Source organism: Canis lupus, chromosome X, assembly GCF_011100685.1.
Source record: "Canis lupus familiaris isolate Mischka breed German Shepherd chromosome X, alternate assembly UU_Cfam_GSD_1.0, whole genome shotgun sequence".
NCBI classification, from domain to species: Eukaryota; Metazoa; Chordata; class Mammalia; order Carnivora; family Canidae; genus Canis; species Canis lupus.
The window spans coordinates 92,083,382-92,093,199 of NC_049260.1; the positions used below are offsets into that span (position 1 = coordinate 92,083,382).

Consider the following 9,818-nt stretch of genomic DNA (forward strand, 5'->3'; position numbering starts at 1 on the left):
TCCCTCTGCCTATGTCTCTGCCTCTCTGTGTCTCTCATGAATAAATAAATAAAATCTTTAAAAAATAATAATAATAATTAATGAAAACAATATAGACCAAAGGTAAAAATACTTCCCCACTCTCAGCCCCCTTCAGAATCATGAAAATGGGCAGCCTCAGGGCTTGAGGATGGCTCTCTAAAGAAATACTAGCCTTGGCTTTACTAGGAGTCACTCAGTTGGGAAACTCCAAATACACATTTGTAAAAGAGTGTTTTGTGCTGCTTATGTTCATTCTTATTCATCGTGGGTTTGTTTTTTTTTTTTCAAACTAAGCTCCACAGAGCACCCTCCTCAGGGTCACCTTGAAATGCTTAATAAAAAATACATTCAGACCTTCTGAATCAGAGCCCAGGATTGGAGACTTGGAACCTATATTTTCACAAGCATCCTTTGTCCCCAAGAGATCCTGATGTGCCCTAATATATGAGAACCACGGGTCTAAGCCAGTGATAAAATTGCTGCAGCGGACCAGGCCGAGGATGAAGCCTTATAGTAGCCCTGGACATTATCTTTTGGGAGCTATTAATCATTAATCAGGGCTCTCTTGGCAGACTGGATCAACCAGTTACTAATCCCCCTCACTGGCCAGTCACAATTGTGCTGCTTTGCACAAATAAGATCTTGAAAGGCCTCAGCTAGTGTTGGGCCAGATTTCACGTGCTCTCTATCTATGGCAGCTGCCCTGACCTATCATTCTAGTAAACCTCTCAAAGATAATGAAAGTAGTCTGACAGGATTTGTTCTCAGGGAAATCATCCTGGGTCCACTGAACAGAAACCATGCTTTAAAAATAATCCATTTTAGATTGTCTCCTGGAATCAACATCAAGCTTCCTGATCTGTCTCCTTCCACTTGCACTTCTTGCCTGTTTTGAAACCCATGATCTGCATTTGCCTCTCCTCAGGCTTCTAGCACGTCTCCTCCTCTCCACATTGATGAAAACCAAAGGATCCCCAACAGTGGTTTAAAGGTCTCATTCTCAGGCACTCCTGGTGTCTGGATCAAACACTTGAACCTGGTTAAAGCAATGAAATACTTAAAAAAAAGATTTTATTTATTTATTTAAGAGAAAGCAAGCATGCAAGTGGGACGAGGGGCAGAGGGAAAGAAACAAGCAGACTCCCCGCTGAGGCTGAGCAAGGAGCCCAGGGCCCCGAGCCCATGACCATCAGACGCTTAAATGGCTGAGCCACCCAGGCGCCCCAGCAATGAGACGCTCTTAAAAACCATGTTGATGATTTATCCATCCTGGGCTTTTCTTTCTTCCTCACTGTTTGGTCTAGACTGTTACTCTTCAAAGTGTGATTGGAGGACCAGCTGCATCAGCATCACCTGGGAACTTGTTAGAAATGCAAATTCTTGGGCCCCACTCAGACTTACCAAATCAGAATCTCCATTTTAAGTGCTCACTTTGGCAGCACAGACACTGAAATTGGGAGCGACAGGGAGATTAGCATGGCCTGCTACAAGGATGACACGCAAATTCATGAAACATTCCATATCTTTTTTTAAAAAAGAATCTCGTTTTTAACAAAATCCTGAGGTGACACACATGCATGGTAAAGTTTGAAGAGCACCGGGCTAGACTTTTTAGTATGAAAATTTCCCCTTGACAGAGAATACAGGTACAAAGTGAGGACAGGAAAAAAAAAAACAAAAAACAAAAAACAAAGTGAGGACAGAGGAGCTCTGGTCTCTCTTTATCATTCATCACTATGTCATGGTCAATTGTATGTTTTTCTTGAAAGATTTTCTTCTTGCTCTTGACATAATTTATAAAAATCTCTTTTTTTTATAAAAAAAGACTTTATTTATGAGAGACACACAGAGAGAGGCAGAGACATAGGCAGAGGAAGAAGCAGGCTCCCTGCAGGGAGCTCGTTGCAGGACTCAATCCCTGGGCCCAGGGATCAGGCCCTGAGCTGAAAGCAGATGCTCAACTGCTAAGCCACCCAGGTGTCCCTATAAAAAGCTCTTTCTGTTGCCCTTACTCTGTGGTGTTAAGTCTTCTCAACACTGTTTATGCAGGTCTATACCAGCCTCCTACATTTATCATTGGCTTTACATGTTCCTATCCAAATTTAACCTGCTAAGAACTGAATGTAAGGGATGTTTCTTCATCATGAATCTATAAGGCACAATAATTCTCTGTATAGAAAAATCTGTTGGAGTCCAGGCAACAGACCAATCAGAAGGAGTTGCTATATTTCTCTTTATGCATAAACCCTCAAGCTACCCTGGATTATCAAGAGTCCCTAAGACTGGCCCCTGGAAGATCTTGTTATTTATTCCAGAAAAGGGGACTATTCTACCCTCTTACACTGTTGGTGGGGGGTGCAAGCTGGGGCAGCCACTCTGGAAAACAGTGTGGAGTTTCCTTCAAAAGTCGAAAATGGAGCTACCCTACAATCCAGCAATTGCACTACTAGGCATTTAACCCAAAGATACAAGTGTAGTGATCTGAAGGGACACACCTGCATCCCAGTGTTTATAGCAGCAATGTCCACAATAGCCAAACTATGGAAAGAGCCCAGATGTCCATTGACAAATGAATGGATAAAGAAGAGGCTATGTATATGTATATGTATATGTATATACACACACACACAGTGGAATATTACTCAGCCATCAGAAAAAAGAAATCTTGCTATTTGCAATGATGTGGATGAAACTAGAGTGTAATTATGCTAAGTGAAATAAATCAGAGGAGGACAATTATCATATGATTTCACTCATGTAGAATTTAAGAAAATAAACAGATGAGCATAGGGAAAGAGAGGAAAAAATAAAACAAGACGAAATCAGAGAGGGAGACAAACTGTAAGAGACTTAATCATAGGAAACAAACAGGGTTGCTGGAGGGGAGGGGGTGGGGGATGGGGTAACAGGATGATGGGCATTAAGGAGGGCACATGATGTAATGAGCACTGGGTGTGATGTGCAACTGATGAGTCACTGAACTCTACTGCTGAAATTAATAATACAGTATATGTTAATTCATTGAATTTAAATTTTAAAAAAGATGTTAGTTGAGAGATGCTTTCTAAAAAAGAAAAGAAGACTATTTCACCTGTTGTTCCCAGTTATATATGTTTCTTAGTGAAGTATCTATATAATAGTAAGACCACATACCACTTTAAAGTGCCTCCCATACCATTTATTTCTGGGGGGCCCACCCTATTTTCTTTTTTTTTAAGATTTTATTTATTCATGAGAGACACAGAGAGAGAGAGAGAGAGAGAGAGAGAGGCAGAGACACAGGCAGAGGGAGAAGCAGGCTCCATGCAGGGAGTCCTATGTGGGACTTGATCCCGGGACTCCAGGATCACACCCTGAGCCGAAGGCAGACGTTCAACCGCTGAGCCACCCGGGGGTCCCCTCACCCTATTTTCTTACACTGTTCCAGCTTCCACTTAACCACATCTTCTGCTTGCAAAGTCACTTACAGAAATCTGATTACTTAGGGTCTCTAATGAAATACCACTGCCCATGCTAATGTGCTTTCTGGAGCCCCTCCGGAAGCTTGCCATCCTTGGGGTGCCCAAATGGTTCTGGATTACAAGGGTGTCCTCCCCAGTTCTGTGCCATGTTCTGTCACCTGGGTTTTGAAATGGGTCTGCTTTTGTTCAGCCTCTCGAAGTCTCCCTGAGACAGGTCCAGCAACTCATGGTTCTCATTTGCTTCACCACAGAAGTTCCAGGTCTACGGGGATCCCTGGGTGGCGCAGCGATTTAGTGCTTGCCTTTGGCCCAGGGCGCGATCCTGGAGACCCGGGATCGAGTCCCATGTCGGGCTCCTGTTGCATGGAGCCTGCTTCTCCTTCTGCCTATGTCTCTGCCTCTCTCTCTCTCTCTCTCTCTCTCTCTCTCTCTCTCTCTCTGTGTGTGTGTGTGTGTGTGACTATCATAAATAAATAAAAAAGAAAATTAAAAAAAAAAGAAGTTCCAGGTCTAGAAAAGGACCTGAGGCCATTAGTATACCCTTAGGGCTCCTCCTATCTTTCTCTACCTCTCCTCACTACCAAAACCTCTTTTCTTCTCTCATGGTGACAAAGCAAATGACCTCACAGAACAGAATGGATGCAAACACAGTGATGTGTGTTCGGGGGAGAGGAAGGAGGAAGAGAAACTGTATACATTAGTAGTAACAGGCTTCCAGTGAAGTCATTCAAAAGTTCCCAGGTATCCCTGCATTTGTTCAATTTCCCCACATTTAGGGGGTTTCCCTGATAGCTTTCTAATTATTGATTGCCAATCCAATTCCTTCATGGTCAGTGAACATACCCTGGGTTATTTTCATTCCTTTCAATTTCTTGATGGCTCAGCATATGGTTTCTCATGGTCACTGCTCCACACTCAAAAACAATATGTATTCTGCTGTTGCTAGGGAAGAGAGCTATCAATATCCATTAGGACAAGTTGATTGATGGTATCTTAATGATTATCTACTTCCTCTACTGATTACTGAGGAAGGAGTGTGAAAGTCTCCAAATATAAGTGTGGATTTGTCTATTTCTCCTTTAAATCCTACCAGTTTTTGCTTTACATATTTTGCAGCTCTGTTATTAAGGTACATGCACACTTAGAATTATGCCTTCTTATGCACTGACCCTTCCATCTTTACAAAATATCTCTCTGTATCTCTGGCAATATTCCTCATATTAAATCTACTTTATTTGATGTTTATACATATTACATATTATATATAATCATGCTATATATAAAATAAATACTACATAGAAATATGTATATAGTATATATCTAAAATAGGATATAGTATGTATCTAAGGTAATATACATTGGGGCTCCTGGGCGGCTCAGGTGGTGTGTGATTCCGGGGTCCTGGGATCGAGTCCCACATCACGCTCCCAGCAGGGAGCCTGCTCCTCCCTCTGCCTGTGTGTGTCTCTCATGAATAACTAAATAAAATCTTTAAAATAATAAAATAATATACATTTCTTGCGATTAGTGTTTGTATAGTACATATTTTTTTCAACATTTTACTTTAACATAAGTAACTGGGTTTCTTTTAGGCAGTCCTTTTCTGTTTGTGTCAGTCTGGCAACTTCTGCCTTTTATTTGGAGTACTGTCTACATTTACCCCCCTGCATCAGTGTAGTATTTTTTTTTAAGTAACTCTATGCCCAACATGGGACTCAAACTCACAACCCAGAGATCAAGAGTTACAAGCTCTACTGACTGAGCCAGCCAGGCACCCCCATTTGTGTAATATTGACATGGTTGTTTCTGAGTCCCTCTTCAAGAGGTCACCATCAAAAAAAAAAAAAAAAAAAAAAAAAAAAGGAGGTCACCATAAGGGAACAGCATCCCTGGGCTCCCTAGTGTTGATTAGTTTGCCCTACAGAAAGGGTCACCAGAAAGCAATGGTTCTAGGAGTACCTCTGATATAACTGCAAGGTCAGGAACACTTAGGAGATATACAATTGGAGTATTTACCTAGGACCCACCTAGGACCATCCCCCCAAGATAGGACCATCAAAATAAATAAGCAAATAACAGTAATGAGAGCTACCCATTATTGAGTGTGGACTGCAGGCCAGGCAGTGTTGGAAGGCCTTTATGAAAAAACCTCCTAGAACCCTCACCACCTCTCTAGGGAAACTGGGAGAAAAGTTTAAAAATATATAAAGTATCAGTCCAGGAGAGTCAACATCCACTAAATGGAAGAAAAACAAGAACAGGGAAGAAGTAATAAAAAAGAAGAAATTTTCTTAAAACCAGAAGAAAGATTTTAGTTTGAAAAAAAAAAAAAACACTGAGTGGAAAGTACAATGAAAGAAAAGGCGACTTGCCTCTAATAATATATCCTTGTGAAGTCTAAAGATATTGAGAGTAAAGAGAAAATCCTTAAAGCTTCTAGAGGGAGGGAATCCCTGGGTGGCTCAGCGGTTTGGCGCCTGCCTTTGGCCCAGGGCATGGTCCTGGAGTCCCAGGATCGAGTCCCACATTGGGCTCCCTGTGTGGAGCCTGCTTCTCCTTCTGCCTGTGTGTCTGCCTCTCTCTCTCCTCTGTGTCTTTCATGAATAGATAAATAAAATCTTTAAAAAAAATAAAAGCTTCTAGAGGGAAAAAAAGTCTACAAAGAAATAAGAGTCCTCCTTGGCAACATTTAGATGCAAAAAAAAACAAAAACAAAAACAAAAACCCACTAGAACAATATCTATAAAGTTTGAGGGAAAATCCCTTTGAACCTATAATTCTATATTAGTTAAATATAAAAACAAAAATAGAGTTTTTTAGGCATGAAATTCTTCAGAAACTTTACTTCCCAGTTCTCTTCTCTGGAAAAACTAATTACTTGAGGATGTGCTCCAGCAATCAAAAAAAGAGATCCACAAAAAACGAAGGCCTGGGCTCTAAGAAGCAAAGACACTAACCCAGGAACGCGATGAGAAAAGATGCTAAAATGGCAGCCATGCAGGAGGGAGGCTTAGAATCAGTGCATTTGATAAGCTGTCTATTCAAATAATGGGAAGAGGGGGACGCCTGGGTGGCTCAGTGGCTGAGCGGCTGCCTTCCGCCCAGGGCGTGATCCCAGGGTCCGGGGATCGGGTCCCACATCAGGCTCCCTGTGGGGAGCCTGATTCTCCCTCTGCCTATGTCTCTGCCTCTCTCTCTGTATCTCTCATGAAAAAATAAATAAAATCTTTAAAAAAAAACAAATAATGGGAAGAAATCAGTCATATGATGACAAAGACATCTTTGGCAGCAACAACAGAAAGAAGGGTCATTAGAAACTCTAAGAAAAGCAAACCTCAAAAAGTCACAATCCACACATAAAACTACCAAAAATGTGGCATGACTAAGCAACTGATAGAGTGTAGGAAAGGAGAAACCATTTTTTTTAATTTTTATTTATTTATGATAGTCACAGAGAGAGAGAGAGAGGCAGAGACACAGGCAGAGGGAGAAGCAGGCTCCATGCACTGGGAGCCCGACGTGGGATTCGATCCCGGGTCTCCAGGATCGCACCCTGGGCCAAAGGCAGGCGCTAAACTGCTGCGCCACCCAGGGATCCCCAAGAGAAACCATTTGAACTGGAAGCCCTTGCTATTCTCCATTGAGTAGCTCAGGAATAAGGGTATAGGATTCCATCTCCTCCAGTGATCAAATCACACACTGATTCTGCAATGACTAGCCTTGACAAAATGATGTGAATCAACCTACAGACAAAGCACACAAGACATACACAGTTACAGAAGAGAAGGTAAATACGAACACAATTTAAACGTTGACAATTTGGGGGCACCTGCGGGGCTCAGTCAGTTATGTGTCTGCCTTTGGCTCAGGTCATGATCCTGGAGTCCTGGGATTGAGCCCCACGAGCCCCACATCGGGCTCCCTGCTCAGCAGGGAGCTGCTTCTCCCTCTCCCTCTGCTGCTCCCCCTGCTTGTTCTCTCTGTGTCAAATAAATAAATAAAATTGTTTTTAAAAAGGCTGTTTAAACTTTGACAATATGAAACTAATTGAAAAAACTGACAGAGGTTGAAAGTAATTTTCTCATTTTACAGAGTAGAGCCTCAATAGGTAAGTATAAATGGAAATGTAAGTACATTATGCAGACTTGAAGGTAAACAACTGAGAAGCTCAAGAGGAAAGGGGGATCTAAATTCCTCAACAGACATGTGCAGAGTTGATGCTGCTTAAGGGATATAAATCAAGATTTTGCAGCAAAAGCCCCTCATTTGGAATTACAGAAATAAGCAATAGAAGAACAAAAAGAAATCAGAAATGATCAAAAGAGGCTCACAAGTATCAAAAGTTACTCTAATGGGTAGGACAGGGGTAGAAGCAGGAAAAACCCTTGTACTTTTAAATTTATAACCTCCTTTACTGTTTTTCCATTCGTTCATTCATTCATTCATTCAACAGATACTTACAGAACATCTACTACTGTACCAAGCATTATTCGAAGCATGGGGATATAGGAGGGAGGCTTACATGTCAGAGCATGTAACAAGTCATCTATTTAAACAGCTGGAAAAGACCAGCAACATAAGGACAAAGGCACAGACATCTTTTGGGCAAAAAAAAAAAAAAAAGATAATCAGAAATTCTAAGAAAAACAAACTTCCTCATAAAACTCATGATCCACATATGAAACAATCCAAAATGTGGCATGACTAAACAACTGGGGTTGGGAGTTATTTCCTTCCGGAGAACTTCCTATCCTCAAGGAACTCACACTGGCGGGGGTGGGGGGTAAGCAATAAACAACTCTTCCTGAAAAAAGACATGTACGAAATGTATTAAATGCAATGAAGATTATAAAACATGATAAATATACACCCATGAGTGATCACTCTGAAATGTGAAATGTGAACTAAAATAAATACCTTTTAAATATTTTATTTACTTATTTATGAGAGACACAGAGAGAGAGAGGCAGAGACACAGGCAGAGGGAGAAGCAAGCTCCCTGTGGGGAACCCGATGTAGACTCAATCCCAAGACCCTGGGATCACGCCCGGAGCCAAAGGCAGACACTCAACCACTGAGCCACCCAGGCGTCCCAAAATAAATACATTTTTATATGAGAAAAGATATAAGATCTTGACCCCTTCCCTCCCAAGAGGCTCCATGGCCCATCTGCTAATTTACATTCCTCCTCCCCAGCAACCACCTCCACACACCAAGGAATCTGGGGAGAGGCACCCTTTGTCAAACCACAAGACGTCCTGTTCCACCCTCACCCCAGGACAATGAGGGCACCAATCTTACATTTACTAAAGGGCCCTTTCAAGTGATTGTTCCCAGAACAAGGAAGACCTGCTCCAAAGTGGCTTGCTGGGAAACTCACACGGCACTCTCTTCCCCCAAGGTTTCCTGAACCCAGGTCCAGCAGCACCGAGAAGAGGTCCAGGCAAGCTCATCTCAGTGAGGTCTCCAGAGACGTGGAATAGATGGGGGCCTCCTACACCAGCACAGCCACCTACTCATCCCGGACAGCAAAGTCTATATGCCGGTCCCACCGGTGCTGTGATGCTAGTGACCAATACTCTTTTGAAACACACAGCATGAAGCACCTTGACTCCTGGTGGCCTGTGACCTAATCAACATTCTGTACTACACAGAGGCATATTTTTGGCTACAGCAAGGAAAAAGGCTAAAGTAGCTCAATAGAGCTACTCCACCGACCTTCACCCACCAAGTATTCCTCAGGAGACCATTCCCTTATGTTCTCCACCTCCACAGATAGTCCAACCTTGTCTTATCTGACTGGGGACCCCGATTTGTGCGAAGGTTCTAGAGAGCACCCCTCTAACACAGCAGGTCCAAGTCCACCTGTCCACTCACTGCCCACCACAAGCTAACTGGACAACAGCCAGAAAGAACACATAAGCTAGATTTTGGAGGAGGCTTCTGGTTACCACATACCTTCTACCAACAAGATGACTGAGCCACACACATCCCAAAAGCTAAATTCGCTTATGACACTATGTGCCCATCTCCTAGAATACCTCCTTTTCACAATAATCCCGACATTGTGCATCATACCAAGCTGCTTCACAACCCTTTGCCTTCAGTCAACAAATGTCAGTTACCTACTACGCACCACACACTATGCTGAATATGAGTCCTGGCTTCCCATAGGCCACATGTTACCCTTGAAAAAATTTGAAAAAGGGCACTCCTCCAGACAGACATCTCTGGCCCAGAGTGCATGACTTGGTGAGTATAGTGAAGGCTGAATTTCAGTTCCCATAGGTCTTCTTGGTCAGATTCTCTTTGTACAGTGAACAATCTGCACAACTG

General features: G+C 42.5%; 1 non-coding gene across 1 annotated transcript; it reads left to right on the forward strand.

The window, feature by feature from the left end:
- Nucleotides 1-1,444: 1,444 nt before the first annotated feature.
- Nucleotides 1,445-1,548, forward strand: LOC119868631. The gene has a single exon (XR_005386618.1). It is a non-coding gene; the product is annotated as a U6 spliceosomal RNA (small nuclear RNA).
- Nucleotides 1,549-9,818: the final 8,270 nt, after the last annotated feature.